Raw genomic sequence first — 16,587 nt, 5'->3', positions numbered from 1 at the left:
AAAGTGGCATAGTATAGTATAAAGTGGCTAGTGATACATGTATTACATAAGGATACCGTCGATGATATAGAGTACAGTATATACGTATGCGTATGAGATGAATAATGTAGGGTAAGTAACATTTATATAAGGTAGCATTGTTTAAAGTGGCTAGTGATATATTTACATCATTTCCCATCAATTCCCATTATTAAAGTGGCTGGAGTTGAGTCAGTGTCAGTGTGTTGGCAGCAGCCACTCAGTGTTAGTGGTGGCTGTTTAACAGTCTGATGGCCTTGAGATAGAAGCTGTTTTTCAGTCTCTCGGTCCCAGCTTTGATGCACCTGTACTGACCTCGCCTTCTGGATGATAGCGGGGTGAACAGGCAGTGGCTCGGGTGGTTGATGTCCTTGATGATCTTTATGGCCTTCCTGTGACATCGGGTGGTGTAGGTGTCCTGGAGGGCAGGTAGTTTGCCCCCGGTGATGCGTTGTGCAGACCTCACAATAGAGTGAGAAAAGCAGAGAGTGTCATTTGTGTGACTGATCACAAATGGGTTTGTATGTATGTATGTGTTATATCTAATGACCAAGAACTCCAGCACGTTACCTGTGAGAACAGAATAATGCATCGTTTTGAGTGTTTATGTCCCACAGATGTGTGTGTTTGTGCACCTATTTTTACTGTCCTTGTACCCACCATCTCGAGGCTTATAAATGATTTGTTTTATACTGCTTAGTTTGGATATCCTATCTGTGTGACCCTGGGTCTGAACGAAAGAGCTCAGAAAGCAGCAGCAATTTTACACTTTCATTCATTTAATTAACTGGTCCCTGATACTGTATGATCTTTTAAGTTGTGATCACTGTGTTTACCCAGTACCATAAAAGCACCGGATCCTGTCTGTAATGTGATGGGACGGACAAGCAAGTGCTAAGAGGACCTCCGTGAACAAGCCAACCCCAGATCTGGAAAATAGTAGCTTTTCTTCACATTTATGGGCAGTGCACTCAAAACATGATGGTTTTGTGTACAGTAGCTTGTCTGTCTGTCTGTTTGTTTCCTGTATGTTAGTCATAGTTTGTCCTTTTGCTGTTGTTATGCATGCCAAAAAGACAAACATACTTGTAATTACAGTATATTGAATACATTATCTAATGTATATAGTAGGCTACAGAGTACTAAATATACATGTATTTTTTTCAGTTATACAATATGTCCCAGGACTATGTTGTAAACCCAGGAAATAAAAGATATTACAAGACGAACGTAATAAGCCTAGCCTATACTAGGAAACTGTGAAGGAAAGAAGTGTCTCACAAGGACATTTGGACTGACACATCAAACCTTCTTTTTTAAATTGCATAATGTACAAACTATACAGAGCAATAAACCTAAGTCTAGGCACAATAAATATACACTGAACAAAATATAAATGCACCATGTAAAGTGTTGGTCCAATGTTTCATGAGCTGAAATAAAAGATCACAGAAATGTTACAGAAGCACAAAAAGCTTATTTCTCGCAAACGTTGTGCACAAATTTGTTTACATCCATGTTAGTTGATCATTTCACCTTTGTCAAGATAATCCATCCATATGACAAGTGTGGCATATCAAGAAGCTGATTAAACAGCATTACACAGGTCCACCTTGTGCTGGGGACAATAAAAGGACACTCTAAAATGTGTGGTTTTGTCACAACACAATGCCACAGATGTTTTGAGGGAGTGTGCAATTGGCATGCTGACTGAAAGAATGTCTACCAGAGCTGTTGCCAGAGAATTTAATGTTAATTTCTCTACCATAAGCAACGTTGTTTTAAAGAATTTGGCAGTACATCCAACTGGCCTCCCAACCGCAGACCACATGTAACTACGCCAGCCCAGGACCACCACATCTGGCTTCTTCATCTGTGGGATCGTCTGAGACCAGCCACCCAGACAGCTGAGGAAACTGTGGGCTTTCACAATCAAATAATTTCTGCACAAACCTTCGATGTCCACTGGCACACTGGAAAGGTGTGCTCTTCACGGCTTAATCCCAGTTTCAACTGTACTGGGCAGATGTCAACGCTGTGTCATGCCATTCATCCGCCGTCATCACCTCATGTTTCAGGATGATAATACACTCCTCCCGAGTGGCACAGTGGTCTAAAGCACTGCATCGCAGTGCTATCTGTGCCACCAGAGATTCTGGGTTTGAGCCCAGGCTCTGTCGCAGCAGGCCACGACTGGGAGGCCCATGGGGCGCACAATTGGCTCAGCGTCGTCCGGGTTGGGGAAGATTCCTGACGGTTTGGCCGGCAGGGATATCCTTGTCTCATCGCGCACTAGCGACTCCTGTGGCGGGCCGGGTGCAGTGCACGCTGACCAGGTCGCCAGGTGTACAGTGTTTCCTCCGACACATTGGTGCGGCTGGCTTCCGGGTAGGATGTGCATTGTGTCAAGAAGCAGTGCGGCTTGGTTGGATTGTGTTTCGGAGGACGCATGGCTCTCAACCTTCGCCTCTCCTGAGTCCGTACAGGAGTTGCAGCAATGAGACAAGACTGTAACTACTACCAATTGGATGCCACGAAATTGGGGAGGAAAAAAAGGGGTAAAATATTTTTTTTAATAAAAAAAAGATAGTACACTGCTCCATGTTGCAAAGATCAGTAAACAAGTCGTCCCTGGAAGCTGAAAATGTCCCTGTTCTTCCATGGCCTGCATAATCACCAGACATGTAACACATTGAGCATGTTTGGGATGCTCTGGATCAAAGTGTACGGCAGCATGTTCCAGTTCGCGCCAATATCCAGCAACTTTGCACAGCCATAGATGATTGGGACAACATTCCCACAAGCCACAATCAACATCCTGATCAACTCTCTGCGAAGGACATGTCACTCTGCATGAAGCAAATGGTGGTCACACTAGATACAAACTGGTTTCCTGATCCACGCCCCAACCTTTTTTTAAAGGTATCTGTGACCAACAGATGCATATCTGTATTCCCAGTCATGTGAAATCCAAAGATTAGGGCCTAATGAATTTATTTAAATTGACTTGAAAGAGAGCAACCCAGCTCTACGAATTTTACTGGATTGTGACACCGCCCCTGGTTAGAGGGGAATAAAGCAGCCCAAAGACAGGAACCCACACAGGAACTTTATTCATACACAGGAGAAGATGAACATAAAGATGCACATGGAGATGAAAGGTGGGAGAGGGAGTGGAATGGTAGTGTTTTTTGGGTATGACGCTACAAGCTTGGCACACCTGTATTTGGGGCATTTCTCTTATTCGTCTCTGCAGATCCTCTCAAGCTCTGTCAGGTTTGATGGGGAGCGTTTCTGAACAGCTTTTTTCAGGTCTCTTCAGAAATGTTCGATCAGGTTCAGGTCCGAGCTCTGGCTGGGCCACTCAAAGACATTCAAACACTTGTCCCGAAGCCACTCCTGCATTGTCTTGGCTGTGTGCTTAGGGTCGTTGTCCTGTTGGAAGGTGAACCTTCACCACAGTCTGAGGTACTGAACGTCCTGGAACAGGTTTTCATCAAGGATCTCTCAGTACTTTGCCTCGATCCTGACTAGTCTCCCAGTCCCTTCTGCTGAAAAATATCTCCACAGCATGATGATGACACCATGCTTCACAGTAGGGATAGTGCCAGGTTTCCTCCAGATGTGACACTTGGCATTGAGGCCAAAGAGTTCAATCTTGGTTTCATCAGACCAGAGAATCTTGTTTCTCATGGTCTGAGAGTCTTTAGATGCCTTTTGGCAAACTCCAAGCGGGCTGTCATGTGTCTTTTACTGAGGAGTGGCCACTCTACCATAAAGGCCTGATTGGCAGAGTGCTGCAGAGATGGTTGTCCTTCTGGAAGGTTCTCCCATCTCCATAGATCCATAGAGGAACTCTAGAGCTCTATCAGAGTGACCATCGGGTTCTTGGTCACCTCCCTGACCAAGGCCCTTCTCCCCCAATTGCTCAGTTTGGCCGGGCGGCCAGCTCTAGGAAGAATCTTGGTGGTTCCAAACTTCTTCAATTTAAGAATGATGGAGATCACTGTGTTCTTGGGGACCTTCAATGCTGCAGAAATGTTTTGGTATCCTTCCTCAGATATGTGCCTCGACACAATCCTGTCTCTGAGCTCTACGGACAAATCCTTCAACCTCATGGCTTGGTTTTTGCTCTGACTTGCACTGTCTACTTATATAGACAGATGTGTGCCTTTCCAAATCATTTCTAATGTGGACTCCAATTAAGTTCTAGAAATATCTCAAGGATGTACTGTACTCGATACCATCTACTGCATCTTGCCTATGCCGCTCTGTACCATCACTCATTCATATATCTTTATGTACATATTCTTTATCCCTTTACACTTGTGTGTATAAAGTAGTAGTTTTGGAATTGTTAGGTTAGATTACTCGTTGGTTACTACTGCATTGTCAGAACTAGAAGCACAAGCATTTCGCTACACTCGCATTAACATCTGCTAACCATGTGTATGTGACAAATACATTTGATTTGATTTGGTAACAGGGTGCACCTGAGCTCATTTTCGAATCTCATAGCTTATGTAAATAACATATTTCTGTTGGTGGTATTTACACATTTGCTACATTTTCTAAAAACCTGTTTTGCTTTGTCATTATGAGATATTGTGTGTAGATTAATGAGAATTTTTATGTATTTAATCAATTTTAGAATAAGGCTGTAACGTAACAAAATGGGTCTGAATACTTTCCAAAGGCACTGTAGCAGTAAAGACTGTATATATTGCATATGCCACCTCCAGAGTTTTACACAGCACGGTAAACTCAAGACGGGCAACATACAATAGGCAATAGTAGTAACAAACTATGAAGAACAATATATAAATGTCACACAACTCATAGACTCTCAGGCTCCGGTCATTGGGGATGGGGAGTTTGCAGCTCAGGGTTGAGAGATGCTGATAACAGTCAACAACAATTTGTAACGTGACTGATTTCCTTATATGAGCTGTAACTCAGTAAAATCTTTGAAATTGTTGCATGTTGCGTTTATATTTTTGTTCAGTGCATATAATTACTCCTGTCTTTACAGAAATGAATGAAATAATTGTAAATTTGTTTTATTGATCTCAGTATGTCAATGTCAGAGTAGCTTGTCATTTTGGTCATTTGTGTGATATAAAAAAATATTATTCTTGTAATGTCTCCAGTCATGTAAAATGATGTAGAATTGCAGGAAATTATTTTAGAAAATGAATTTATTATGACGGACTGGCAAACCCCTCAGCCACTGGTCTTCAGGACTGGTGAGCGTTATGAAACTCTGGTGAGTGCCCTGCTGCTAGACGAGTGCCAGTTTCTGCAGCTCTTCACCAACTTCATCTTACAGCTACCCCCTGCATTGTGGGATCAATCATTAGGGTGTTTTTGTTTGACCCACGCAAATGGGACCAAAGACATGACTGAAACAGGAAAGAACTTCGCAGCGATTCAAACAGTGGATATATACAGTGGGGCAAAAAAGTATTTAGTCAGCCACCAATTGTGCAAGTTCTCCCACTTAAAAAGATGAGAGAGGCCTGTAATTTTCATCATAGGTACACTTCAACTATGACAGACAAAATGAGAAAAAAATGTCCAGAAAATCACATTGTGGGATTTTTAATGAATTTATTTGCAAATTATGGTGGAAAATAAGTATTTGGTCACCTACAAACAAGCAAGATTTCTGGCTCTCACAGACCTGTAACTTCTTTAAGAGGCTCCTCTGTCCTCCACTCGTTACCTGTATTAATGGCACCTGTTTGAACTTGTTATCAGTATAAAAGACACTTGTCCACAACCTCAAAGTCACACTCCAAACTCCACTATGGCCAAGACCAAAGAGCTGTCAAAGGACACCAGAAACAAAATTGTAGACCTGCACCAGGCTGGGAAGACTGAATCTGCAATAGGTAAGCAGCTTGGTTTGAAGAAATCAACTGTGGGAGCAATTATTAGGAAATGGAAGACATACAAGACCACTAATAATCTCCCTCGATCTGGGGCTCCACGCAAGAGCTCACCCCGTGGGGTCAAAATGATCACAAGAATGGTGAGCAAAAATCCCAGAACCACACGGGGGGACCTAGTGAATGATCTGCAGAGAGCTGGGACCAAAGTAACAAAGCCTACCATCAGTAACACACTACGCCGCCAGGGACTCAAATCCTGCAGTGCCAGACGTGTCCCCTGCTTAAGCCAGTACATGTCCAGGCCCGTCTGAAGTTTGCTAGAGAACATTTGGATGATCCAGAAGAAGATTGGGAGAATGTCATATGGTCAGATGAAACCAAAATATAACTTTTTGGTAAAAACTCAACTCGCTGTGTTTGGAGGACAAAGAATGCTGAGTTGCATCCAAAGAACACTCATCTTTTTAAGTGGGAGGACTTGCACAATTGTTGGCTGACTAAATACTTTTTTGCCCCATTGTATGTTATGTTTGGTATGGCAAAAGGTAAGACAGGTGGTAACTTAAAGTGGAACTGATTGCATTTTAACTACTTTGCAGAAATGAAACAAACAGACAATCATAATATAAAAAGGTATATACAATTCCCAGTTTATGTTACAAAAGCAACTTTATAAGAGTTATTTAAAAAAAAACTTTTACCCCTTTTTCTCCCCAATATCCAACTGGTAGTCAATTCTCGCCTAAAATGACATACCAAATCTAACTGCCTGTAGCTCAGGCCCTGAAGCAAGGATATGCATGTTCTTGATACCATTTGAAAAGAAACACTTTGAAGTTTGTGGAAATGTGAATTGAATGTAGGAGAATATAAAACAAAATATCTGGTAGAAGAGGGGCCTTCCGGGTGGTGCAGTGGTTAAGGGCGTTGTACTGCAGAGCCAGCTGTGCCACCAGAGACTCTGGCCGCGACCGGGAGGTCCGTGGGGCGACGCACAATTGGCCTAGCGTCGTCCGGGTTAGAGAGGGTTTGGCCGGTAGGGATATCCTTGTCTCATCGCGCACCAGCGACTCCTGTGGCGGGCCGGGCGCAGTGCGCACTAACCAAGGCGCTGTGTTAAGAAGCAGTGCGGCTTGGTTGGGTTGTGTATCGGAGGACGCATGACTTTCAACCTTTGTCTCTCCCGAGCCCGTACGGGAGTTGTAGCGATGAGACAAGATAGTAGCAATTGGATACCACAAAATTGGGGAGAAAAAGGGGTAAATAAAAAATATATATTAAAAAAAGATCTGGTAGAAGAAAATACTAAGAAAAACAACCGTTTTTTCAACAACTATCTTGTCCACAAGATGGCAGCAGTGTATGTGCAAAGTTTCCGACGGATAACTTGAAGTATGAGCGTTCTCTATGACATTTAGTGTGAAGTCACCCAGGTGACTGGGTAAATCGTGAATGAGGCAGTTGCATTCCTATTACATTTCTCTTCAAGAATATCATCAAATCTTTATACTTGGACTTTGATTTAGCTTTTCCAGTATTAGTAGCCATATTATAAGTTCAACATTTGCAAAACAACCAGTTTTCATACCTCTGAATATTCTTATAATTTTTGTCCAAAAGGAAAAGGCATGAGATCGCAAAAGGTTAGCACCTACATTTTGCAACAGACCCAGGGTTTCCGGATACTCTCGTAAAGCCCAGCTCATTGGCTATCTAGCTAGCTTTGTTTGACCCCGATTGGTGCTTATCTGACAAAGTTAGAGTCGTTCCAGTAAAGACCGCCCGCGTCATCGGTGTGCCATGAAGGTGTCGCTCTATACTACACCCCCAATGATATAGTAAAGTATTGTTATGTTCTATAATCTCTGAGGAATACATATGAACGTGATTTGACTCGTTGAAACAACATTTAGGGTGAGATTTTCACAGATTCCTTTCTTTGCAAATTGAACGAGTGGAAATACAAAATCGATCATGTATGCTATATGGACCTTTTAGGGATATGAAAAAGGATTTTATGTTATTAAACAACACTTAATGTTATCGGTGGGACCCTTTGGATGATAAATCAGAGCAAGATTTCAGAATGTAAGTACACATTTCACCTTCGGAGATGAATTTATCAAACCTATCGCGGTAAAAAAAAGTATTTTGTTGTTAGGAGCTCTCCTCAAACAATAGAATGCCATTTTTTCGCAATAATAGCTACTGTAAATTGGACAGTGCAGTTATATTAAGAATTTAAGCTTTCAGCCGAAATAAGACACTTATATGTACCAATATTTGTTGTTTCTCTAAAATCTGCAATCTTGACACAAGGCAGTGCATGATTTACAACTGTCCCGTTGGCGGGACGCCGATCCCTAACTTAGTTTACTTACTGACTTTATTGTCCTCATGGGGAAATTTTGTTGCAGTGTCATGTACACGTTTAAAGTGGCTTTTAAATACAAAACAAAATTGACAATACAACTTTCATAACAGTTACATACCAATAAATAAAATAAAAAAAATATAAAGACAAGCTTGCTGGCCTTACTGAGTCGATAGGAACATTAGCCCGAGTTATTTAGGAGGGATATCACACCTGGCACAAATGATTGTCTAGTTCAAAGTCTGAGTACAGGGGGTGGCTTGGGTCTAAAATCATATAGTGAGCTTTGGGGAGGGCCCTGACCTTAAAGATCTCATTCAGGCCCGTGTTTGACTCCAAGTACCTTGCTTGCTGTGGTGATAATCCTTCTCAGCATATTTCTCTGGCTGACAGTGGCATTGCCAAACCACCAAACAATACAAAAAGTTAAAATACTCTCAATAAAAGATATGTAAAACAGAGTCAGTATAGTACAGTCTACATTAAAAGATTCCAGCTTTTTAAGAAAGTACAGTCTCTGTTGGCTCTTTTTGTAGATCAGGTCTGTACATTTACTCCACTGAAGCTTATTGTCCCAAGAGCATACCCAGGTATTTGTATTCCTCTACAATCTCTATGTTCTGACCTCTGATAGATGTTGCAGACGTAGGTGTTGTACGCTTCCTGAAGTCTATGCACATCTCTTTGGTCTTGTTGGTATTGAGGACCAAGTGTGATTCCTCACACCACTCTACAAAGTCATCTAGGACCGGGCCAGGATGTTCCTCGTCATCATGCAACAGGCTGATCAAGGCAGTGTTATCAGCGAACTTAACAAGGTGTCTGTCAGTATGGGAACTAGTACAACTATTAGTGTATAAGATGTACAGGAGTGGGGACAAAACACATCCTTGAGGAGCGCCTGTGTTGGTATTGCGTATATCCGACATGTGGGGACCTATATTGACTCGCTGTGAGCGTTGGTTCAGGAAGTCCAACAGCAACAAAACCAGCCCATCATCTAAGGAGAAGTCCCGAATGAGTCTCTGTGCCAGAATATAAGGCTGGATTATGTTGAAGGCAGAAGAAAAGTCAACAAACAGAACCCTAACATGGGATTTGGCACCCTATTAGATGTCTATAGTCCATGTTAAGGAGGGTCAGAATGGCATCATCAACTCCTCTGCTAGGCTGATAGGCAAACTGAAATGGCTCGAGAAGCTTCTGAGTGACGCTGAGAATATGACTTTCCACAAGTTTCTCAAGGCATTACTCAGGATGTCAAGGCGACAGGTAGACATTCAGCACAGAGTGGAATAGATGCTTTAGGAATTGGTATAATTATTGAGTTTTTCCACAATACTGACATGTGTTGCTGGTCGAGTGAGGATTGGAAAATGTCTGTAAAAACACCAGCTAATTGTTCAGCACAGTGCTGTAACACATGTCCACTTATTTTGTCTGGGCCTGGGCTTTTGTATACATCCCCTGAACAACTTTAAAACATCAGACTGTTGGACAACAACCCTCTTAAACATTTGTAATGATGCTTCCATTTGTGTTACCTCCGACACAAAGTTGTCTGATTCAAATCTAATTACAGTCTTGTCTCATCGCTGCAACTCCCATATGGACTTGGGAGAGGTGAAGGTCGAGAGCCGTGCGTCCTCCGAAACACAAGCCGCACTGCTTCTTGACACAATGCCTGCTTAACCCAAGAAGCCAGCCACACCAATGTGTGGAGGAAACACTGTAAACCTGTGCCCGGCCCACCACAGGAGTCGCAAGATGGGACAAGAACATCCCTGCTGGCCAAACCCTCCCCGAACGATGCTGGGACAATTGTGCGCAGCCCCATGGGTCTCCCGGTCGTGGCCGACTGCGACAGAGCCTGGACTCGAACCCAGAATCTCTAGTGGCACAGCTAGGACTGTGATGCAGTGCCTTAGACCAATGCTCCACTCAGGCTTTATAAGAAGTTTAAAAAATATATGTTGTATTTGACTCAAAATTCCATGACGCAGAGTTAGCAGAATAGATGGGTGCAGTTCAATGCATGACTAATATAGCTAATTCACCAATACTTTTCTTGGTAGTCCAACAAACATTGCCATCAGGTTGTAAAACACAGCTGGCCTGGGCCCAGTTTCCTGATAGTGATGGAATTTAGGCTTATGAGTGTTAAAACTATGCATCTTTCCTACAACGGCCATAGATGTAACATGCGTTTCCCAAAACACCACTCAGAGAGAATGTTCGCTAAGTGCGTTGTTGAGGCATGTGTCAATACTGATTGGATCAAAAGAAAGGAAGCACTGCTCTCGGATCAGCATTCTCCCTTTCCAATCTTACCTTAACATTAGAATTATTCCACAATACTGTCAACGGATCAGCTCCTAGAGAGATATTATCACCTATGGCTACAAATATTGAGGCGACTTATTCTAATGCTCACCCTATAACAATGCACTAAATCAAGATTTGGCACATCATTGCGCACATCTTACACATCATGAAATAAATTGAAGCAAAAATGACAGACAGGAGCGTACAAGTAGCTAAATAAAACTCAATTGAATTAACATTAAATAGATTTCAATATCATTCAAATATATAGGTCTATGTAGCTTACACTGTATTTATCTGTTAATACAGTCATTTCGGTTTTCATTTGAAGTGTCTTTATATCCTTCTCATAACGTGGCTAATAGGCTAGCTTATCTATTTATGTTGCTATTTATTTAGCAAGCTAAAACATGGAGCATAACATAACGTTAGCTAGTGACCTGCTGGGAGGATATCATTGGACAAGTGGGTGAGTGCCCAACTTTTTCCCCCAATATTGTTTTTCGATGGCTACAGCTAGAGATGCAGGTATCATTTGGTTAGCTAGCAAGAAATGCTAATCACTTTCCTAGCTAGCTATGCTGAACTTGAACGACTGTTATTCACAGTTAGCCTATCTCTAAGTTGTCAATTAATTGTAGTTGTCAAAATGTGGGCAGAATGGGTTCACAGGCTACTATTCCTCATCATTTATCAGTGCAATTTTGACTGCACTGATAAACGATTTGAGAGGGTTTATCTACTGTTCCCTCGTTAGCTCATCTTGCTCTGGCTATCATTTGTTGTGGATCTTGTTATTGTTGATGTGCACAGGCAACTAAGGGAGAGAGCCTACCTGTCCATGGTTCTTTGATCAATAAAGTTCCCAAATGTAAGATGACGACTGTGGTATTTACATATTTTCAGAAATCCATTCAGCTGGATTTTGTGGATTTTGGCAACTGCATTCTAATGTTATAAAGTCATGCTTTAGCTACTGTCTGTCAACACAAAGTCCAGTTCAAAGTGAATGATGGCAGGTCCGTGTGGCAAATGGCTTATTTATATATAGGCCTACTGTAGTTCTGATTGGCTATGGCGCACCAGTCTGTGTAGAGTCCAGTTCTGGACAAGACTGACACATTTTTATTACGTTTTATTTACTGCATTGTATATCAATTGTCCAAACGCATGGCCGCTTTCAAACACTATATTGCTATAGAATTTTCACAAATGCATTACTCTACGTAATCCCCATACATTCTATGAAAGTATGCAAATGTAAAAATGACCATATCTAAGTGCTCGCTTTTTAAAAAAAGCAGTCATATACTTCCTGTGGGTGTATACATTTCATGTTGCTAAAATGCCGTCAGTTCCACTTTAAGGCAAAAACTCAAAGGTTGCGTGTTCGAATCTAATCAAGGACAACTTTAGCATTTTAGGTCAGTAACAACTGTGTAACTACTTACAACTTTTGAACTACTTTGCATGTTACCTAACCCTAAACTTAACACTTTAACATAACTCCTAACTCAGCTAATGTTAGCCACCTAGCTAACATTAGCCACAACAAATTGCAATTAAAACATACCATACGAAACGTAACATATCATACTAATTGGAGTGTCTCGGATTTATATTTACTATGTTACGTCTACCCCTGAGTCCAGGTTGCATCACTGGAATTATAAAATGGCAAGAGTCAGACAAACGTCAACTCTCAACAGCTCGTATAGGCACGGTTTACCTGAGACTCATCTCTTGACAGGTAGTCTTTTTCTGAAATAATTATTTTCACCTGACTTAACTGAAATGTTGCTCACATACTGAACTTTCATTAGCTGGCTAAGGTTAGCATTCTACCTAGTTGCACTGACAGCTGTCAGTCAGTCAGTGCCCTATTTGTTGTCATTTAGCTGCTACCCGTGGAAATCACCACAACGATCCCACCCCCAATTCCTGAATATGTATTAGAAGCCTTCCTCAGTCTTAGAGGGGAAATTCTCGTTTAGGTTACACCTCGAAGACAGGAATTACTCGAAATACAGTATGTTTGGCAACTTCCTCGGGGGTGGGCCTTTAAATAACACCATTTTCCCCTTTCATCTGTGCCAGACCGTTCTTATCGCAACACAATCAGAACGATTGGGAACTATTTCACTCTGGGAAGATTTTTACATGACACCAGAGCCCTCCATGAAATATAAGCGTCAAGTGTTTCTATGGCAACGTTATTTGTTCGTCATCTTTTTATTTGTATTTTATTTCACTAGGCAAGTCAGTTAAGAACACATTCTTATTTACAATGAAGGCCAAACCTGGACGACCCTGGGCCAATTGTGGGACTCCCAATCACAGCCGGTTGTGATACAGCCTGGAATTGAGCCAGTGACGCCTCTAGCACTTAGACTGCTGCGCCACTCAGGAGCCCAACTTTTTGACAAGGTCCGTGCTATCCGAATCTTTGGAACGTCCTTACCCTAAACCCTAACTGGTGGTGACCCTTCATTCAGGGCAGAGCCCCACCTGTTTTGAGCCCCACATTTTTAGTTTTGCATGTTATTTTGGCATTAATACGTGTCATGTCAGTTTGCAAACAACTAAAAAAATGTTTATCTCATTGAGTTAATAAAGCTGCATACAAACATGGTCACTTTTGTTTTCTTGAGTAAGGCACCTCAAATGCAGGTGTTTCAGCCTAGCTCAATGCTTTCCGTGCTGGTGGGGCAAGCCAGCAGGAAACACGGAGCATTGGGTCATGATTGTCACTCATGGGAACACTACGTCACCACCAAGTCTAAGGGTACAGTTGTGGCCAAAAGTTTTGAGAATGACACAAATATTAATTTCCACAAAGTTTGCTGCTTCAGTGTCTTTAGATATTTTTGTCAGATGTTACTATGGAAAACTGAAGTATAATTAAAAGCATTTCATAAGTGCCAAAGGCTTTTATTGACAATTACATGAAGTTGATGCAAAGAGTCAATATTTGCAGTGTTGACCCTTCTTTTTCAAGACCTCTGCAATCCGCCCTGGCATGCTGTCAATTAACTTCTGGGCCTCATCCTGACTGATGGCAGGTCTTGCATAATCAATGCATGGAGTTTGTCAGAATTTGTAGGGTTTTGTTTGTCCACCTGCCTCTTGAGGATTGACCACAAGTTCTCAATGGGATTAAGGTCTGGGGAGTTTCCTGGCCATGGACCCAAAATATTGATGTTTTGTTCCCCGAGCCACTTAGTTATCACTTTTGCCTTATGGCAAAAGGCATTATGCTGGAAAATTATGCTGGAAAAGGCATTGTTTGTCACCAAACTGTTCCTGGATGGTTGGGAGAAGTTGCTCTCGGAGGATGTGTTGGTACCATTCTTTATTCATGGCTGTGTTCTTAGGCAAACTTGTGAGTGAGCCCACTCCCTTGGCTGAGAAGCAACCCCACACATGAATGGTCTCAGGATGCTTTACTGTTGGCATGACACAGGTCTGATGGTAGCGCTCACCTTGTCTTCTCCGGACAAGCTTTTTTCCGGATGCCCCAAACAATCAGAAAGGGGATTCATCAGAGAAAATGACTTTACCCCAGTCCTCAGCAGTCCAATCCCTGTACCTTTTGCAGAATATCAGTCTGTCCCTGATGTTTTTCCTGGAGAGAAGTGGCTTCTTTGCTGCCCGTCTTGACACCAGGCCATCCTCCAAAAGTCTTTGCCTCACTGTGCGTGCAGGTGCACCCACACCTGCCTGCTGCCATTCCTGAGCAAGCTCTGTACTGATGTTGCCCCGATCCCGCAGCTGAATCAACTTTAGGAGACGGTCCTGGCGCTTGCTGGACTTTCTTGGGCACCCTGAAGCCTTCTTCAGAACAATTGAACCGCTCTCCTTGAAGTTCTTGATGATCCGATAAATTGTTTATTTAGGTGCAATCTTACTGGCAGCAATATCCTTGCCTGTGAAACCCTTTTTGTGCAAAGTGCTTCCTTGCACGTGTTTCCTTGCAGGTAACCATTATTGACAGAGGAAGAACAATGATTCCAAGCACCTACCCTCCTTTTGAAGCTTCCAGTCTGTTTTTCGAACTCAATCAGCATGACAAAGTATTCTCCAGCCTTGTCCTCGTCAACACTCACACCTGTTAACGAGAGAATCACTGACATGTCAGCTGGTCCTTTTGTGGCAGGGCTGAAATGCAGTGGAAATGTTTTTTGGGGATTCAGTTCATTTGCATGGCAAAGAGGGACTTTGCAATTAATTGCAATTCATCTGATCACTCTTCATAACATTCTGGAGTATATGCAAATTGCCATCATACAAACTGAGGCAGCAGACTTTGTGAAAATTAATATTTGTGTCATTCTCAAAAGTTTTGGCAACGACTGTAGAGCTTAAATTCAAGCCCCTTGGGTGCTGCCATAGAGTTACATTAGAAGTGCCTATCCATGAAGGCTCAAGGTCATTGGCCACAGATAAATTTACATCAAATCACATTATATCTACAGTAGCTTTGATTGGACTGATCATGTCAACATCATACTTTCAAAATCGTGCAGTCATCCTCATGAATCAAGTCAACAATCTAGTGGCAAATCCTTTTTAATCCTTGTCATATGAAGAGAAATTATAGATCAAACGTATTGGTGCTCAACGGCTATTGTAAATAAACATTACACAAGAAGTTGGAAATCGCAAATTCAACAATGAGTGGTTTGTAAGGAATCAGTGGTTAACTGCAAGCATTGCAAAGCTATCATTAACCTGCTATTCAGTTGAGTGACTGTGTGGTCCCAAGTCTAAGATTAATGGTCTCTTTTCCTAGTTTAAAATTATAAACATTCAACATTGGCCATGCTGTCAATGAAGCATGATTTGTGCCACGCCCAAAACAACTGTTAACCCGGAAAGGCAAAATCTGACTTTAGTGAGTTCAAGACAACTGGGAACTCGGTGAAAAACAAGCTACGACTGGGAAAATACATTTTGAACTTTCATTGAACTCTGAATTGTAAATCGGGACCTCGGGCTTCTTTCTAGAGCTACGACCTGAAGATCACTGACGTCATCATGATTCAACCCCCCCAGAGTTCCAAGTTGTCTTAAAAGCACCATAAATCCAGAGAATACCAGACTTTGATGACAAAATTTGCCCACCAAGACCCGCCGCATCACCTTCCTGTTCAAGTGAGCACAGCACAACAAGGGGAGTCCAAACTTGTCTTGTATGCTGCTGCATAAATGGTGTAATATGCCAGGGAGATATGTATACTGTAGCTAAGTAATGCTAAGTGTATGTTGTGTAGTAAGCTGTTAGTAGCCCATGTGCCGCACCCTAATAATTTGGTCTATTTTCACCTCTTAATTTCACCTACTGTTCTTACTTGGTGGTGCACATGTAGCCTATAACCTGTTATTGAGAAATGTAATCATCTGATAGCCAGGTGTCTCAGTGGTATAGTGCAATTAATGTGTTGTGTAGTGGCTTTGCTAGCATGCATCCCACTTGTATTTATTTTTTGCCCCACCAAGATTAACATGCTAAAAATCACCACTGACCATAACCCAGGGCTCTCCAACCCTGCTCCTGGAGAACTATTCTGTAGAACAATGCTGTAGATGTAAGTAACCTGATTGTTTATCAACCAGTTAATTATTAGAATCAGGTGTGCTAGATTAGGGTTGGAGTGAAAACCTACAGGACGGTAGCTCTATAGGACCAGGATTGGAGGGCCCTGCCTAAATCCCTTTCCTACCTACCAATTGAAATGTAAACTTCAATGGTGGGTAGGCACGTCCCAAGGATCCCGGATAGCAAGGGCCTTTTTTTGACAAACCCATAGTGCAGTGCAAGCATGCTGCGTTGGACTCTTCTGATTGGACAATATTTCAAACATCGGTTGCGTTCCAGGCTATTTTTCATTGTAGTAGCGCTGCGCCGACAATCAGATCCCAAAATGCCTGAGAAAGTGTTTTACATTTATCGGGAGCCACATTGCTTTATACAGC

This window comes from Oncorhynchus clarkii, chromosome 30, assembly GCF_045791955.1.
Source record: "Oncorhynchus clarkii lewisi isolate Uvic-CL-2024 chromosome 30, UVic_Ocla_1.0, whole genome shotgun sequence".
In the NCBI taxonomy this organism is placed as follows: domain Eukaryota; kingdom Metazoa; phylum Chordata; class Actinopteri; order Salmoniformes; family Salmonidae; genus Oncorhynchus; species Oncorhynchus clarkii.
This window is presented reverse-complemented; position numbering follows the sequence as displayed.